General features: G+C 42.4%; 1 pseudogene; it reads left to right on the forward strand.

Moving 5' to 3' along the window:
- Positions 1 to 17,064, forward strand: part of LOC110914588 — a 41,413-nt pseudogene that overhangs the window by 16,165 nt on the left and 8,184 nt on the right.

The following is a 17,064-nucleotide window of genomic DNA, read 5'->3' on the forward strand; positions in this document are numbered from 1 at the left end:
GTGTTCACCTAGCTCCACTACCGATTTCGCCAATCTTCCCGAGTTCTCAGGTTTTTCAAGCACATTTTTAACAGGCTGGTCAGTGACCACTTGTATGGGATGTGCTTGGAAATACCTCCTAAGCCTTCTAGCCGTTTGAACTAAAGCTAGGGCAAGCTTTTCAAGGGGAGGATATTTGGTTTCAGCCAATTTTAAAGTTTTGCTGAAGAAGTAAACGGGTACCTGAGCCGTGTTTCGTTCGATTGTGAGAACTGCACTTATAGCCTCTTCAGCAACTGATAGATAGACTGAGATCAACTCTCCCGTTTCTAGAGCTGCGATGTCTGGCAAGGAAGCCAGGTGTTGTTTCATCTGGTTGAAAGCTTCCTCAGCCTCATCAGTCTACTTGAAATCCTTCTTATCAGAACAATTTTAAGTGTTTTGTAGAAGGGTAGGGACCTTTTAGCCAGCTTGGAGGTGAAACGCTTCAAGGCAGCAAGTTTTCCGTTTAAGCTTTCAACCTCTTTTTTGGTTTTTGGTGGCTTGGCTTCGAGGACAGCTTTTACTTTGTTTGGGTTGGCCTTGATACTTTGTTTTCCGACAATGTGACCCAGGAATTTTCCTTCTTCGAACCCAAATGAGCATTTTTCAGGGTTAAGTTTCATGTTAACCTTTCTGAGAATTTTTAAAGTTTCTTGGATGTCATCAAGCATTTGATACTCCGTCTTGCTTTTGATCACCAAGTCGTCGACATAGGCTTCCATGTTTTTGCCAATTTGACTTGCAAAAGCCTTGTCCACCAAGCGTTGGTAGGTTGCTCCGGCGTTCTTTAGTCCGAAGGGCATCTTCTTGTAACAGAAGATTCCTTTATCAGTGTGGAACGCCGTCTTTTCTTCGTCTTCTTCTTTCATGAGTATTTGATGATACCCTTTGTAAGCATCAAGAAAGCATTTGAAAGGGTAACCGGTAAGCGAGTCAACCTTGAGGTCAATTTCTGATAGTGGATAGCAGTCCTTAGGACAAGCTTTGTTGAGATCTTTGAAGTCTATGCACATTCTCCAAGAGTTATCTGGTTTCTTGACCATAACCGGGTTTGCAACACATGATTGGTACTTGACTTCTCGGAGAATATCAGCAGATACGAGCTTCTCAACCTCCTGACAAGCAGCCAGGCTTCTTTCTGGTGCTAAGCTTCTTTTCTTTTGGACCACAGGTTTGACATCGGGTGGTATTCTTAACTCATGTTCAGCAATACTTCGGGGGATTCCTGTCATATCTTCCGGACACCAAGCGAAGACATCGCTGTAATGTGTCAACAACTTTTCCAAATAAGAGAGAGTTTCTTGTGAAAGGCTTGGGTTGACCCTTATTCTTTGTTCAGGGTACTTAGGATTTATGATAAGCCTTTTCTTGTCTTCTTCGCTTCTGGGACTTTCGCCTTCAACCACGTAGGCCTCTTGAGAGGGTTGAAGGGTTGCTATCCCCCTCTCGGTTGGGAATTTTACCGTGCCATGCCCAACAGACACGGCCATGAAGAAGGCACATTGTCCCGGTCTTCCTATGATCACGTCATAGTTCGAAGGTATGTTGATGACCACGAAGGTGAGTGGCTGGATCCTTTCCATCTGACCTTCACTGAAACGAACATCCAGCGTTAGTTGCCCTAAAGGCTTAAGGGGTACATCAGCAATGCCCTTTATGGAGGTTCCAGAAGGTTGAAGCCTTGACCGCTCTTCATTACTTAAACGGTTAAAGAACTTCTCGAACATGATTTCGGTGGCTGCCCCCGTGTCTATGTATGCCCTGTGTATTTCCAATGTTCCAATGGTAGCTTCCACGACGAGAGAGCTTGAAAGAGGGCCTTTTTCTGTTGGGGGAAAGCAAACACACTGGAGCTCCCAAGCTTCCAACCTCTGCCTTTTGTGAGGAACCTTTTCATCAGAGTTCACCATATTGACTTCCTTTCCCTTTCCTTCAGCCATTTTGTCTCGAACCCCTTTTACCAAATGGGCGAGTTCTCCTAACTTAACAGCCTCTTCAATTCTTTTCTTGAGCTGGAAGCAATCGTTGGTGTGGTGACCCTTTGCTTCATGAAACTCACAGAACTGTGTGGAGTTCTCATTTTTTCTGCTTTTGGGGAGAGGCCTAGGAGGCCTAAAGTTCTGTTTGACATCTTCTGTTGCAAGGATTTCCTGAGGAGTCTTTGTGAGGGGTGTGAAGCTCATGCCTTTCTCCTTGGTTGGAGGGTTCCGACCTTCGATGGTCTGAACCCTTTTGTCGTCTGTCATAGGAGTTGTAATTCCCTCTTTTTCTAACTGGGCTATTATTTTGCCAGCTAGACCCTCTTTTCCTTTGCTCTTTGATGTCGACTGCTTCCTCTCCCCGGATGTGGGCTTCTGCCCTTTCGAGGGCTTCTTCCAAGGTCTTGGGCAGGGACTTGTTGAAATCTCTTGTGAGGTATTTCGAGGTGATAGCCTTCATGAAACCGGCTACCCTCATTTTTTCATCTGCCCCTACATAGGTTAGACCTTCCTTTTTGTTTCGTTCAATAAACTCATGAAGACTTTCATTGTCACGTTGTTCTATTTGAAAAATGACTGTTGCATCTTTGACATATCGTCTCTGCTGGGAGAAGTTGGCCAAAAAACCCTTGCTAAGGTCGTCGAAGCTTCGAATGCTTCGAGCAGGTAAATCGTTGAACCAGATCCTGGCAGATCCGATAAGGGTTTGCATGAACATTCAACATTTGACCATTTCTCTATCCTTGCTGCACCGGTAAAGATCTGAAGATGATCCTCTGGGTCCTCAGACCCATCATACGTTCTGATGTGGGACGACATCTTGATCTTCGTTTGAAAATCATAATTGGCTATTTGCTATGAGAAGCATGAAAGGTTACTTGGCTTATAGGGTTTGGCCAAGTCTTCTTCGACCCTTGTACCCATATTATTGTTACCATTGTTGTTCCCTTGAGTGGCTAACACTTGATTGATGAAGTGTTTCCACGGGAAGCTGGTCATCATCTGGGTCATCAACTGGGTTATGGGGTTGAAGCCTTGGAGGCTTCCGGAGGTGGCTGGGCAGCTGACTCCAAGAGGGGTGCTCATTACCGCTGATGTGTGTCGGTGTGTATATATTTTTGATGTATATTTAAGCCCCTTTTTACACTTTTAACCAAGTTTTAAATTTATAAAACACGATATTCACTAACACTAAACACACATATGGGCAAGTGCACCCATCGTGGACGTAGTATAGTGTTGGTAAGATACCGAGGTCGTCCAAGGACACAAGAGCTTTTAATACCGGTTTATCCTCAACGTCTAATCAAATCAAAAAAATTTAGAAAAATGTTTTAAACTAAGAAAAATAAAAACTAACTAAATGCTGAAAATAAAAATAAAATAAAAACAGATAGACAAGATTAATTACTTGGATCCGACACGTGTATTAGTATAACCTTTGATTATTTTTGCACTTTTGCACTTGTTTAAGAGATTATCTTAGTTATGGTAGTAGGCCCCTCTTTTGAAGGCGACGTTACCCTCAACCCAGTAGTTTGAGTCAGCAAGGATACAATCCTAAAGGGTCGGATTATTGAAAGATAATGAATTAAGTTATTAATGCAAATTGTGGTAGGCCCCGCTTTTGGCGGTGACGTTACCCTCGGCTAAGTAGTCTGAGTCAGCAAGGATACAGTCCTAAATAGCCGGGTTATAGTATTAATAGTAGTTAACTTATGAGGGGGTCAAAGAGTTTGGATCCCCGCCATCCAATACCTATGGGCATTGAAGGAGATCCTACTAAATTTGACCCAGGTCCCAAGCAGGACCTCTAAACGCTGAACAAGGGCAAGACCCTTACCAAACCGTTCCCTTAACCCCCGACCAGGTGGCCAACATACCTCCATATAGACCGTGGAGATATGAATGGTGAAAATCTTTTATTTTATATAGACAGTAAAATAACGCCAAGACACCACGGACAAACGATAAGGAAAGATCACCTTCAACATAAGTAACTAGTTATTAAAGTCATTAATACAAAACCAAATAAAAAGTGCAAAAGATTAAAAGTAAAAAGTATTATACTAAACACTTGTCTTCACCAAGTGATGTAAGAGACTTAGGCAAACATGGCCTTGATTGTCAAGAACTCTTACGATCAATCTTGGATCCCGAGACGACTCACACACTCTACGATGGACAATGGATGATGGTGGTGGATGATGGTGTTATGGTGGTGGTGGGTGGTGGATGAAGTGTGAGAGAGGTGGTGTGCCAAGGGATGAGAGAGAATGAAACCAAGCTCCTCTATTTATAGGCTGAACAGAAGGCTGGACACGGCCCCGTGCCCGTCTGACATTCTCTCTCTTCATTAATTGTAATTGCGAATTACAATTAATGCGCCTGCTTTACTTTCACCACGCCCCCGTGCCCGCTGGACACGGCCCCGTGGTGGGCAATGGAAGCTTCTACTGGTTTGTCTTTTCTGCTGCTTCCTGGGCACGCCCCCGTGTTCGCTGGACATGGGGCGTGTTCAGACTCTGTTTCTTCTCCTTTGCCTTGGGAGGTGCCGTTGAGGGTCCGGGCAGTCTACTTTTGTTCCTTTTCTTGTATTTATGGTAGAATTAGTTGTCTTTTTGCTTCTTTTGTGATTTTGAGCTCATTTAATCCTGAAAATACAAAAGGAAAACAAAAACACTATTTTTCCAACATTAGTACTCAAAAAGGGTTAGTTTTATGCCTTAATTGATGTGATTTATATGTTGCATTTTACACACATCAAATACCCCCACACTTGAACTTTTGCTTGTCCTCAAGCAAAACTCTTTAAATGTGGCTTACACTCCCAAATGGAATAGGTAGAAGATAAGTTTTTAGCTTGTCCTAGAGTGTCGGGAATCCAAGGTCTTTGTAAGTTTTATTTTTATTTATTTACAATCCTATTCATTATGATTTATTTTGAACGTTTCTTAAGATAAATTACTTATTTGGGCATAGCATGCCTTATTAAAATTCCATTTATATACAAGTTCACATACCTCACGGGAGATCACTCAACACTCGGCCGAAGGTGTATATTTTAGTGAATCACTCGAGAGCGGCACGGAACTTACGCCTTCCATAGGCTTGCCAAGCAATCAATCCTCCTCCTTTTTAACTTTTTACCTTTGTAAATATCAAGAGGACTTTTGGGTGAAGGGTTAGGCTTGGGTTAAAGGTGGGTGGTTGGGTTAGTGCTTAGTAAAAAGGGCGAAAATCGTAAAAAGCGTCGGTTTTCGTAAAATACCTTGTTTTTAGTGACTTTTTATTTTGAAGTATTTCTCCAAACAAGCTTTTTATAGCTTTTGTTTGTTTTTGACTTCATCATCATTTTTTTTTCACATAAAAAGGCGAGTTTACGAAAAACCGAGCTTGTTACTAAAATAAAGGGTGAAAAATAAAAAGGTTTTTGGTGGGTAAAAAGGGTTTTTTGGGGTAATGAAATGAAAGGTTTAGGCTCAAAGGGGCTATCTAGGGGGATTTTGGGTAGGTGATAAAAAAAAATGAAAAATAATGGTTTTGAAAGAAAAATGGTTAGTCCTAATGCCTCCATCATTTACTTACTTGGGTTTAAGTTGGTAAGGACCGGGAATGTATCGTCGTGGCAAGTTCTAGATTTGTAAGAACCGTGCGGCTATTCACACAAGAAACGAAAAATGAGCATTTAATCTAAATATGTATATTTTTGTGCTCAATAAAGGCTCAAAACTCACTTTTGTGGGAATGGGTTTTTAATGTGATCAAGTATATATAATCGAATTTTTAACTAGACTTGTTATGCCCTTTCATAATTTTCTTATTTTGGTTCTTTTTTTTTATCACGACGCTATCGGTTGTAAACTTGTAAAAATATAACCTTTTTTAGAACTTGTTATTCCCAACTTAAACTAAGACAAGTAAATAAAAAAAAATGAAAAAGTTTTTGAAAAAATTTGGGGTGTTTAGTGGTTCCAATAGAGTTTTGTGTAAGGCTTGTGTTTAGGATTTTGCAAAATTTCAAGGTTTTAGCATCCCCCCCACACTTAAATTACACATTGTCCTCAATGTGTCCAAAAATAAAGTTTTTGGTTGATTAGAATGTGTAAAAGTGGGTTTAAAAGCAAAGTTTTGTGTTACTGGCATCCTGGACACGGCCCCGTGTTGACCGGGCACGACCACGTGGTCAAGTGCCAGTAACAAAAATTAGAGAATTGAAACAGAAGCCTGGACACGGGGGCGTGTCCGCTGAACACGGCCCGTGTCCAGTTACCTGAACTGGGTGATTTTCTGCAGGGGGCTCAGCACGGGGCCGTGTTGGTTGGGCACGGCCCGTGTTGAGCCTTCTGTGATGGAGATTTTTGTCGGGTTGCTCTGTTCTTCTTGCATGGTTCCATTTTTCTCGTTCCCTTTTTCATCCATTACCACCATGAGTGTGTTTTATTCTCAAAACAACCATTAATCTTAAAAACCATCATAGCATTGCAAATCATAGAGAGACATTACATTAAGTTAGCTAAACAACTAGGGGATACATAAGGTTATCATACGGGTTCTACTTATTTAAGAAAATTTCGGGAATAGCTTCCCGATGTAGTAACACTCTCTAGCCGATGGCTCCTCGGTTGTCATTCAAAGCCATTCTTCTATCTCCCTTGGGAGGTAGAAGGTAGCTTCATTCTCTTCGGTGTCTCGAGGAGGAACGCTCACCGGGACTCCTTGCACCACCCTTGGTTGAGGTACTTGGTGCATGGCGTGCCATTCGGCTGGAATGATGACCTCGGGTACTACATTCCACGCCCTTTGGGTTATCACCGGAACCAAAGGCGGGGAAGCGAGAAGGTTTAACCTTTGGTGCAGGAGGTTTACTTCTCGCAGGCAGCCCTCCAAACCTACCGTCAGATGATTAATACGGTCCACCAATGCTTCTTCTACCCCCGTCATTTCGTCTATGGCTTCCCTCAAAGCGTAAACGTAGTTTACTAGGGAATCCTCCGCCGTGGACGATCTCCTTCCATTTCGGTTATTTCTTGAAGATGTTCCGCTGTTTCTGCTGGCCATTTTCTGCGAAATAAGCCGAAGATAACTAAACTTTTGCAAAACAGTACCTCGAACACGGCCCCGTGCTCAGTGAGCACGGCCCCGTGTTCAGCTGTCTGCAGGATTTTTTTGTCTAAAGATTCCAGGTTTTTAAATTATTTTAATACACTTTTATTGTGTTTTAAACTCAGATAATTTAAAACAAAGTTATAGAATTAACTTTAGACAAGAATCCGTAGCAAAAACTCCTACAAACCTTTCATAGAAGGTTGGAATCATGGGTTTCCAAGCTTCCATGGAGGTAAGGTTTGAAAAATTTTGGAAGAAGGAGAAATGAACAAAAGTGGAAAAGACAAGATGGTCCTTAGGAACCTTCTTTTAGCACTTACCTAGGATGGTATATGTGAAGATCCCAGGAATCTCTGCTTGGTGAAGTGGTCAAAAATGAGCAGGATTCAGGCTGCATTTAAAGAAAACGACAGCACACTGGACACGGCCCCGTGTGCAGAGAAAATCCTGACACATTTTGTCCGTATTCTGACAGAATCAGCAGAGAATCTTCTGAGTGAACACGGGGGCGTGTTGACCGGGCACGGCCCCGTGTCGGCAGGCTGTTTTATGGAGTTTTGTCTCTTACTAAGGAGTTAATTTATATCGGGTGGCTCTTGACTTGTTGGAACAACCCTAAAGTGCCTAAGATACCTTAATTGTCCTATACTAAGGCGAGAACGCAAGAGGTTGTCGGTGAGGGTAATTCCTATTTTCATTCTAGGTGGACAAGTCCAACCCTTTCCCGGGCTCTCGTTAAAGAAGGTGTATGCCGAATCGCTCAGGTCTATGTATGCACCGAACGAGGTCGATGGGGAGTCCTTCACGGCACAATCGGCACAGGGACGACTATCGTCCACGTCTTTTCTAGGTAAGAAGGTATTTTCGGGAGCAACGAGGTTGTCGGAATGCGGTTCCAACATTTCCTCATGGTCATCATCTTGGGATGGATCTAAAAAATCCTTCCTAAGTTCTTTTGACCAATTGAGAAGTAGTTCTTCTAGTTGAAAAACTCGTCAAGGAGCATTTCTCCTAGAATATCTGGCTGGGCGCATTCGAGGGAGAAATAGTGCTTATTTTTACTTTCGCCCCTCTTAAGGTTATAAGGAACCGGTGGGTCTATATAGTGGGGCCTATAAGTGAGAAAATAACATTTTAATTCCTCATGTTCGCCTCCACATATTCGACACCACAAACCATAAGAGTGCCGAAAGTAAAAAGAATTACTATCACTCATGTTTGTGTCAGAAATTACCAACCACCGGGATCTAACGGTTCTGTTTTCAGCAACTGAATCTTGGGCACGGGGGCGTGTTGAGTGGACACGGCCCCGTGTTCAGCCTACTGTCTGACTTAAAATAGGATTGCCAGTTCCAATGATTGAGCACGGGGCGTGTTCAGCGGGCACGGCCCCGTGTTGAGCTCTGCAGAAGCTGAAAAACTAAGAAAAAATCCTAAAAAATTAAAGAAAAATAAAAATATGATTAGGCCGTTGATTCCTAACTTTCTTAAAATCCTTATGTCCCTGGCAACGGCGCCAAAAACTTGATGTGTGTCGGTGTGTATATATTTTTGATGTATATTTAAGCCCCTTTTTACACTTTTAACCAAGTTTTAAATTTATAAAACACGATATTCACTAACACTAAACACACATATGGGCAAGTGCACCCATCGTGGACGTAGTATAGTGTTGGTAAGATACCGAGGTCGTCCAAGGACACAAGAGCTTTTAATACCGGTTTATCCTCAACGTCTAATCAAATCAAAAAAGTTAGAAAAATGTTTTAAACTAAGAAAAATAAAAACTAACTAAATGCTGAAAATAAAAATAAAATAAAAACAGATAGACAAGATGAATCACTTGGATCCGACACGTGTATTAGTATAACCTTTGATTATTTTTGCACTTTTGCACTTGTTTAAGAGATTATCTTAGTTATGGTAGTAGGCCCCTCTTTTGAAGGCGACGTTACCCTCAACCCAGTAGTTTGAGTCAGCAAGGATACAATCCTAAAGGGTCGGATTATTGAAAGATAATGAATTAAGTTATTAATGCAAATTGTGGTAGGCCCCGCTTTTGGCGGTGACGTTACCCTCGGCTAAGTAGTCTGAGTCAGCAAGGATACAATCCTAAATAGCCGGGTTATTGTATTAATAGTAGTTAACTTATGAGGGGGTCAAAGAGTTTGGATCCCCGCCATCCAATACCTATGGGCATTGAAGGAGATCCTACTAAATTTGACCCAGGTCCCAAGCAGGACCTCTAAACGCTGAACAAGGGCAAGACCCTTACCAAACCGTTCCCTTAACCCCCGACCATGTAGCCAACATACCTCCATATAGACCGTGGAGATATGAATGGTGAAAATCTTTTATTTTATATAGACAGTAAAATAACGCCAAGACACCACGGACAAACGATAAGGAAAGATCACCTTCAACATAAGTAACTAGTTATTAAAGTCATTAATACAAAACCAAATAAAAAGTGCAAAAGATTAAAAGTAAAAAGTATTATACTAAACACTTGTCTTCACCAAGTGATGTAAGAGACTTAGGCAAACATGGCCTTGATTGTCAAGAACTCTTACGATCAATCTTGGATCCCGAGACGACTCACACACTCTACGATGGACAATGGATGATGGTGGTGGATGATGGTGTTATGGTGGTGGTGGGTGGTGGATGAAGTGTGAGAGAGGTGGTGTGCCAAGGGATGAGAGAGAATGAAACCAAGCTCCTCTATTTATAGGCTGAACAGAAGGCTGGACACGGCCCCGTGTCCGCTGGACACGGCCCCGTGTCCGCTGGACACGGCCCCGTGCCCGTCTGACATTCTCTCTCTTCATTAATTGTAATTGCGAATTACAATTAATGCGCCTGCTGTACTTTCACCACGCCCCCGTGCCCGCTGGACACGGCCCCGTGGTGGGCAATGGAAGCTTCTACTGGTTTGTCTTTTCTGCTGCTTCCTGGGCACGCCCCCGTGTTCGCTGGACACGGGGCGTGTTCAGACTCTGTTTCTTCTCCTTTGCCTTGGGAGGTGCCGTTGAGGGTCCGGGCAGTCTACTTTTGTTCCTTTTCTTGTATTTATGGTAGAATTAGTTGTCTTTTTGCTTCTTTTGTGATTTTGAGCTCATTTAATCCTGAAAATACAAAAGGAAAACAAAAACACTATTTTTCCAACATTAGTACTCAAAAAGGGTTAGTTTTATGCCTTAATTGATGTGATTTATATGTTGCATTTTACACACATCAACCGCACTTCATGCTAATGGAAGCACAAACACGGCTTGTTCCCACGAATTGGCTGTAGAAGCTGGAAAGCTTGATACTAGGGAATGTAGGAGCTGATCCAAAGTGAGCTCATGGCCCAGAAGGGCACCACTCGTAACTGGCTGAGATGAAAAGAGGGGATATGTTGTAGGGTTTGCCATAGTAGACAAATATGGAACAGGGTTTGGAGGATTACTGGGGCCAGCTTCATTCCTGGTTGTAAAAGGTGGAATGGGAGGTCCAGGAGACAGCGTTGGTTCAGGTTCATCATAGTCTAGACGAATCCTCACTCCCTTATCCTTCTCTTTGTTCACATACTGGTTGAGGAGAGTCCTCAACTCAAGAAAATTATTGGCAATTCCCTCGGGGGTAAGTTCAATACGTGTGGGGGTGTCAGTGACACCAACATTAGGGGAAGGAACTCCGGATCTAGAAGGAGTTTGAGTGTTAAAGGTGAGAAACTCGGGTGTGCTCCCCGGAGTTGAAAAAGAGGTGGGAATAGCCACATGAGCTTGGCTGCTACCCGAAGTTGAAGTGTTTGGTACCTGGTTCACTTCACCCGGGGATCCACTTTCGGACATGGCAACTTTAAGAGAGAAGAGCTACACTACTAGGTCTTTTTGAGGAGAAATAGCGGCGTAGCCCCACGGTGGGCGCCAACTTGTTGAAGCAACAAATAATAGACCAAAGATAGTAGCAAGGGTGGTTAGGCAGAAGCGTTAAAGGGTTTAACCTTGCCTAACGCAGGTTTTGGGGTCCCCCCACGTTTGCAAGACGTGGAAGGAGGTTCACTAGTTTGTTTTTCTTCTTTGAAGATCCAATTCTGAAGTGTTGTTCTGAAAAGGATTGAGGAACAGAAAGAATAAGTGTAATTTGAATGTGAGTGAGAGACACTTGCGTGAAGTAAGTGTACGATGTGAAGGACCAGAGTTTGAGGAAGCAAATCCGATCGGAATGTCCTCTCCTTGATAAATGAAGTGTCACTTATGTAGGAGAAGATATCTCCCAAAGAAGTATTCATTTGACTAGTGAACTAGCTTGCAGCGAGGGGCTTACCCTTTCGGGGGTTGAAGCCTTTTGACCCCTGGATAATAGCATGTGCTCTGTGGACCTGCATTGCTTTTACGGCTGTGGTTGGTGAGACTGTTTGGGGATGTGACTTGTTTACTGTTCCCATATTGCTTTACTCTATCTTCTCAGCTTTTTCAACCATTGAACCTTTTAACCTTTTGGGCATTTACATACTTGGTCATTTTATTTGTTCTCGGGCTATCCCCGTCATCAAAAGGCTAAGTTGTTCTTACTTCATCTGCAGGTTGTGGTAGATCCTATTGGTGTACCATCTGGCAGATGGCTGCTCATCCTTTGAGTAGGCCGTAGTTTAATCCAAAACCAGATTTGGCTACTGATAAAACTTTAGGCGATGGTGGTGTCACCAGTGAAAGTGACGTTGAAGCTGATTTGCTTGAGTTGTACGAGGAACCAATTACTGAAAGTGCAAGTATTGCAATTGCTTGTGATGATGGCTGCGTGCGAATATATAGTGTCTCAGACTCTGCTGGATTCACTTACCAAAAATCATTGCCAAGGGTTGGTAGTGAGATAGCTGCCTCATTTTCAGATCTATCATTATATACAAGTAATTATTCTTTTTCATCGTTTCAATGCAGGGCGTGTGTTATGTGTCACTTGGAGTCCAGATGCAAAAAGGATATACGCAGCAAGTAGTGATGGGTATGCAGTTTTTTCTGAGTTTGATACAAATTGTGTTTGTCGTTTTAAGTCATCATCATATATAGATCTTTAGTTTAGTCATATATCTAAACTATTATTAGTGTGATAATATGATGTTGAAATTTCCGAGGGTCCTGTGTCAATTTCAGGTTCATAAGGTGCTGGGATGCTAAATTGTCTCTGGAAGTGTACATAATTACTGTCGGGCTTGGAGGTTTAGGTAGCACATCTGAACTTTGTGTTTGGTCTGTACTTGCACTAAGGTAACCATTTGTGTGGGTATTAATTAAATGTGACTTGGCTAAACAACTTAAATGCATTATATATGCTGGTTTCAGGTGCAGATAAGCCGCAGTGTTTAGTTTTGGGACAGTTCACATGGAACTCTTTTGCAAGCACATTCTTGCCACAAAGGTGATGTCAATGCTTTAGCAGCCAGTCCTAGCCATACAAGCGTCTTTTCTGCTGGATCAGATGGTCAGGTATTCAATGTCATATGTTAGCATTTATTTAAGGTTTTATTTTATTTTTTTAAATCACATTGTAATAGTATTAATCTGTTTTCAGGTTATATTATATAAGCTATCTGGTGACAAATCTTGTTCGAAAATGATGAAAAAGTGAGTCTACATTGGTTATGTGAGAGCCCATACACATGATGATACGGCCCAAGTGAGCTCAACAGCCCAACTAACACAACACAGCCATATAGCTGATCCAGGAACAGTGGGCCGGCCCAACAGGAAGGTCAACAAGCCTGCTCGTTATGGTGATTGAAAAGTAGAGAACAAGTCTTCAACTATCTTCCGCATATTCTGCATGCATGTGTTTAATTAATTCACCCATCATCATCAACCACGTTGCATTATCTCCATCCAGTATCTCCACTTAGAGTAGTTGCATAGCACGTTTAATTCCATGTTCTTTATTTTGTGTATTTAAGAAGTGAGTTTGCATAACGAAAAATCAGCAAAAAATTGTCCCACGTTATTATCTCTTTGATTACTTTCTTCTTAGAGTTTAGCCCACTTACGGGTCACATTATTTGGTGCTTTCATTCACCCTCTCAATGCCTCCTCACAAGGATTCCACCACCAGCGACGACCCCATCGCTTCCCTGATGGAACGCATGGAGAAAGTCCTATTGAACAATGAAACTTCCACAGTGTATTTCGAAACCCTTCAAACCACCCTTAACACCTTGGTTTCCTCCATCAACAAACATACTGAAGCCCTTACCGCCAGTCCGTCGTTTACCCAACCACCACCGCACAAGCAAGTCGCTCCACCCGACTCCAAGGCCCGTACACCAAAAATTCACCTACCCATTTTCGATGGAACCAACCCGCTTGATTGGATCTTCCAGGCGGATAATTATTTCACCTACTATTCCGTTCCGGTCGATCAACATATTACCTTAGCCGAGTTCCATTTCATCGGCGAAGCGATTAGTTGGTACAAACATTTGGCCAACAATCACTTATTAGGAACCTGGACTACCTTCACTCGAGCTCTCGAACTTCGTTTCGGTCCATCCGACTACGAGAACCACCAGGCAACCTAATTTAAACTCAACCAAACCTCTACGGTTCAAGCCTACCAAGCCGAATTCGAGAAGATTAGTAACTGTGTCACCGGGTTATCAAATGAGGCATTACGAAATTGTTTTATTTCTAGACTCAAACCGGAAATTCAAGCAGAATTGGCCATACACAACCGGTTTCCCTTCACGATGCCATTGGTTTGGCTAAACGCATCCAGGACAAGTTTGCTTCTTTACCCACACCTAAACCACCATACACCCCTCGTACGTTTTCTAACCCCACTACATCAACCACCACAAAACCAAATACCACCATCCTTTCTCAACCATTGTTACCAGCCAATCCCAAACCAACAACCACACCTACACCCCGACCCCTTCCATTAACCCGGTTATCACCCGAAGGACTCCAAAAACGTCGTGCCGAAGGTCTATGTTTTCGTTGCCCGGAACGCTCTTTTCCTTGACACAAGTGCAACCCGCCTCAATTTCTGATCTTTTTGGATAATGAGGAGCACTCTAATGCCACCCCTTTCGAGCTCACCGAAACTCCAACGGATGATCCATCACAACAGACACTAGAGTTCTTAGGCCTCTCCACCGCTGCTTTTTTTGGTCTACACTCACCACTATGATGTGGAAACCCGGTTGAATCAGTCGTGATTTGTTGAACAAGTTATTTTCCCAATACATGATCTTTAAAATACAACCTGATTTCGTTGAGCCATGGAGCCGTGGGGTACGAAAGAGCTAACAAGGACGGATAATCGACCCGGCTCAAAGCGTCGGCAACTGTGTTTTCTTTGCCGGGTTTTAAATGTATTTCGAAATCATACCCCAACAATTTAGTGATCCATTTTTGTTGTTTCGGTGTGTTGATAGTTTGTGTAAGCATGTGTTTGAGACTATGATGGTCGGTGAAAATGCGGAAGCGACGTCCAAGAAGGTATTGTCGCCATTTTCGCACCGACTCGGTTATAGCATACAGCTCTTTGGTATAAGTCGACTGTGCTTGCATAGTTGGACAAAGTTTTTTGGAATAAAAGGCAACGGGTCTATTGTTTTGAGATGACACCGCTCCAATGGCTTGGCCGGATGCATCAGTGGTGAGGTCAAACGGTTTGGTGAAATCGGGTAGGGCAAGGGTTACAAGGTCTTGCATGTGAGATTTTAATGTGGTGAATGCTTGGGTCGCTTCGTCAGACCATACGAAGACTTTTTTGTTTAAGAATGTCGGTCAAAGGTGTTGCGGTTTTGGCATAGTTTGGAACAAAGCGACGGTAGTAACCAGTGAGGCCTAAAAAAGCGCGTAGGGTGGTGAACGAATTTGGTGTAGGCCATTGTTGGATGGATGCTATTTTGTCAGGTTCAGGGGAAACTCCTTTGCAAGATATACGGTGACCCAAAAACGAAATTTCCGAAACCGCAAACACGCATTTTGAAGCTTTTGCATGAAATTGATGTTGCAAGAGTGCGTCAAAAACGTACCGCAAATGGTTATAATGTTCCTCCTTCGAACTACTGTATATTAAGATATCATCGAAAAATACCAAAATAAAACGTCTGAGTACCGGTCGAAAAAGGTCATTCATAGCCGATTGAAAAGTGGATGGCGCATTGGTAAGACCAAAGGGCATTACAAGAAACTTATAGTGACCGTCGGTCGTTCGAAAAGCGGTTTTATGCATGTCTTTTTCAGCCACTCGAATTTGGTGGTACCCGGAACGGAGATCTATCTTAGAAAATATGGTAGCACCGTGTAATACATCCAAGAGCTCATCAATTGTCGGTATAGGAAAACGATCTTTTACCGTGACCGCATTTAGAGCACGATAGTCGACACGAAAACACCATGTGCCGTCTTTCTTCTTAACTAATAATACCGGTGATGAAAACAGGCTTTGACTAGGGCGTATGATTCCATCATTTAGCATCTCGCCAATCAACTGGGTCATTATTCATTTCTGAAAATGCGGGTACCGGTAAGGTTTCACATTGATAGGGTTGTTGTCATTGTAAAGTGGGATGTTGTGGTCATGTGGGCGATTAGGTGGTAAGGTATGAGGTACATCAAAAAGGGTTTGAAAATTTTCAAGTAAACTGGTAACATTTGGGTCTGCATGGGTTGGTGAAGTTTGGCCAGTAGGTGCATGGGGTGGGTGAGAGGTGTCATCTAAAAGTAAAGCATGTAGTGAAGCGACTGACCCATGTCGAATAAGCGAGGACAACGAGCTAGGTGTAACCGGTTGACCAAGCGGTTCTCCACGAAGCGTTGTGGTTGTGCCATTGGTCTTGAAAGAAATTTTTGGAATTGAAAAATCCTATAGGATCGTTTGCTGACCCGATGAGTCGTTCAGAAGAGAACTTAGACTAGTTCAGAGGCGGAATTCATTGAATTAGTCTTCGTAAAGCTTGATTTCACACTTTAAAGTCTCCTGTATTGATTATATATCAGATTACACATTCGTGGAGACAATCGGACAGGGCTTCGCCTTTACACCTTGAAAAACACCTACTTGGATCGTTCATATGGACCACTATTTATAGACTTTGGGGATCGCTTATAAGACCTGGTCCAATAAGCGACCCACACACTTGCCACATGAGCGGTCCGACCCAATGACACATTAGCGGTCCAGATGAGATGTCATATGAACGATCCTACTATCTAATTGGGCCACAAAAGCGATCTAAAGCCCAATAAGCGATCCTATCTTAATACATGATTTCTCGTTTACTGTTCACTGTACGATCAGCCCTATCCTAAGACTCGAACTAAGATGTAGTCGACAGACAACTGCACCAACAGAGTCCCCCTTGAATGTTGACGGAATCTTCAGTGAGAGTCTTCAATCATTTCCAGCTCTTCACTCTTGTTCGGTCTTCTTCAGGAACTCAGCCTGGAATCAAATCTTCTACAGAAACTTCTTCCTGAAATCATATGTCTGGGTCTTTCTCTGGTTTTAACTTTCGTCAGACTCCCCCTATCATCATGCTAGGATCTCTGTCTGGAAATCGTTATCACCATTGAAATCAACTCCTGGCTTTCTCTGTAGCAACAGGATCAGAAGTCTGCAAAACTCAAACACTCTATCACAAACCAAAATAATTGTGATTCTACTTAATGAATCAACAAATCATTTGATAACTTTTTCAAATTAAACACTGATTCACAAATTTAAAATATTTCAATTTCTGATTCAACCTAATGAATCATCTTAAACATTTCAAATGACTTAACCAACCTGTCCGTTCATCAAGTTTAGCCTTTGAGATTTTGAATATCAGCTTTTCACCATCAGTTGTCAAAAATCTTTTTGGATTTTCAAAACATGTAAAGTAAATGCAAAGACAGAAATTTAAATGCAAAACAAACATATTTTTGTGAGTTTGTGCAAGAGGATCATATCAGTATTTGAA

This window comes from Helianthus annuus, chromosome 15 (assembly GCF_002127325.2).
Source record: "Helianthus annuus cultivar XRQ/B chromosome 15, HanXRQr2.0-SUNRISE, whole genome shotgun sequence".
Lineage (NCBI taxonomy): Eukaryota > Viridiplantae > Streptophyta > Magnoliopsida > Asterales > Asteraceae > Helianthus > Helianthus annuus.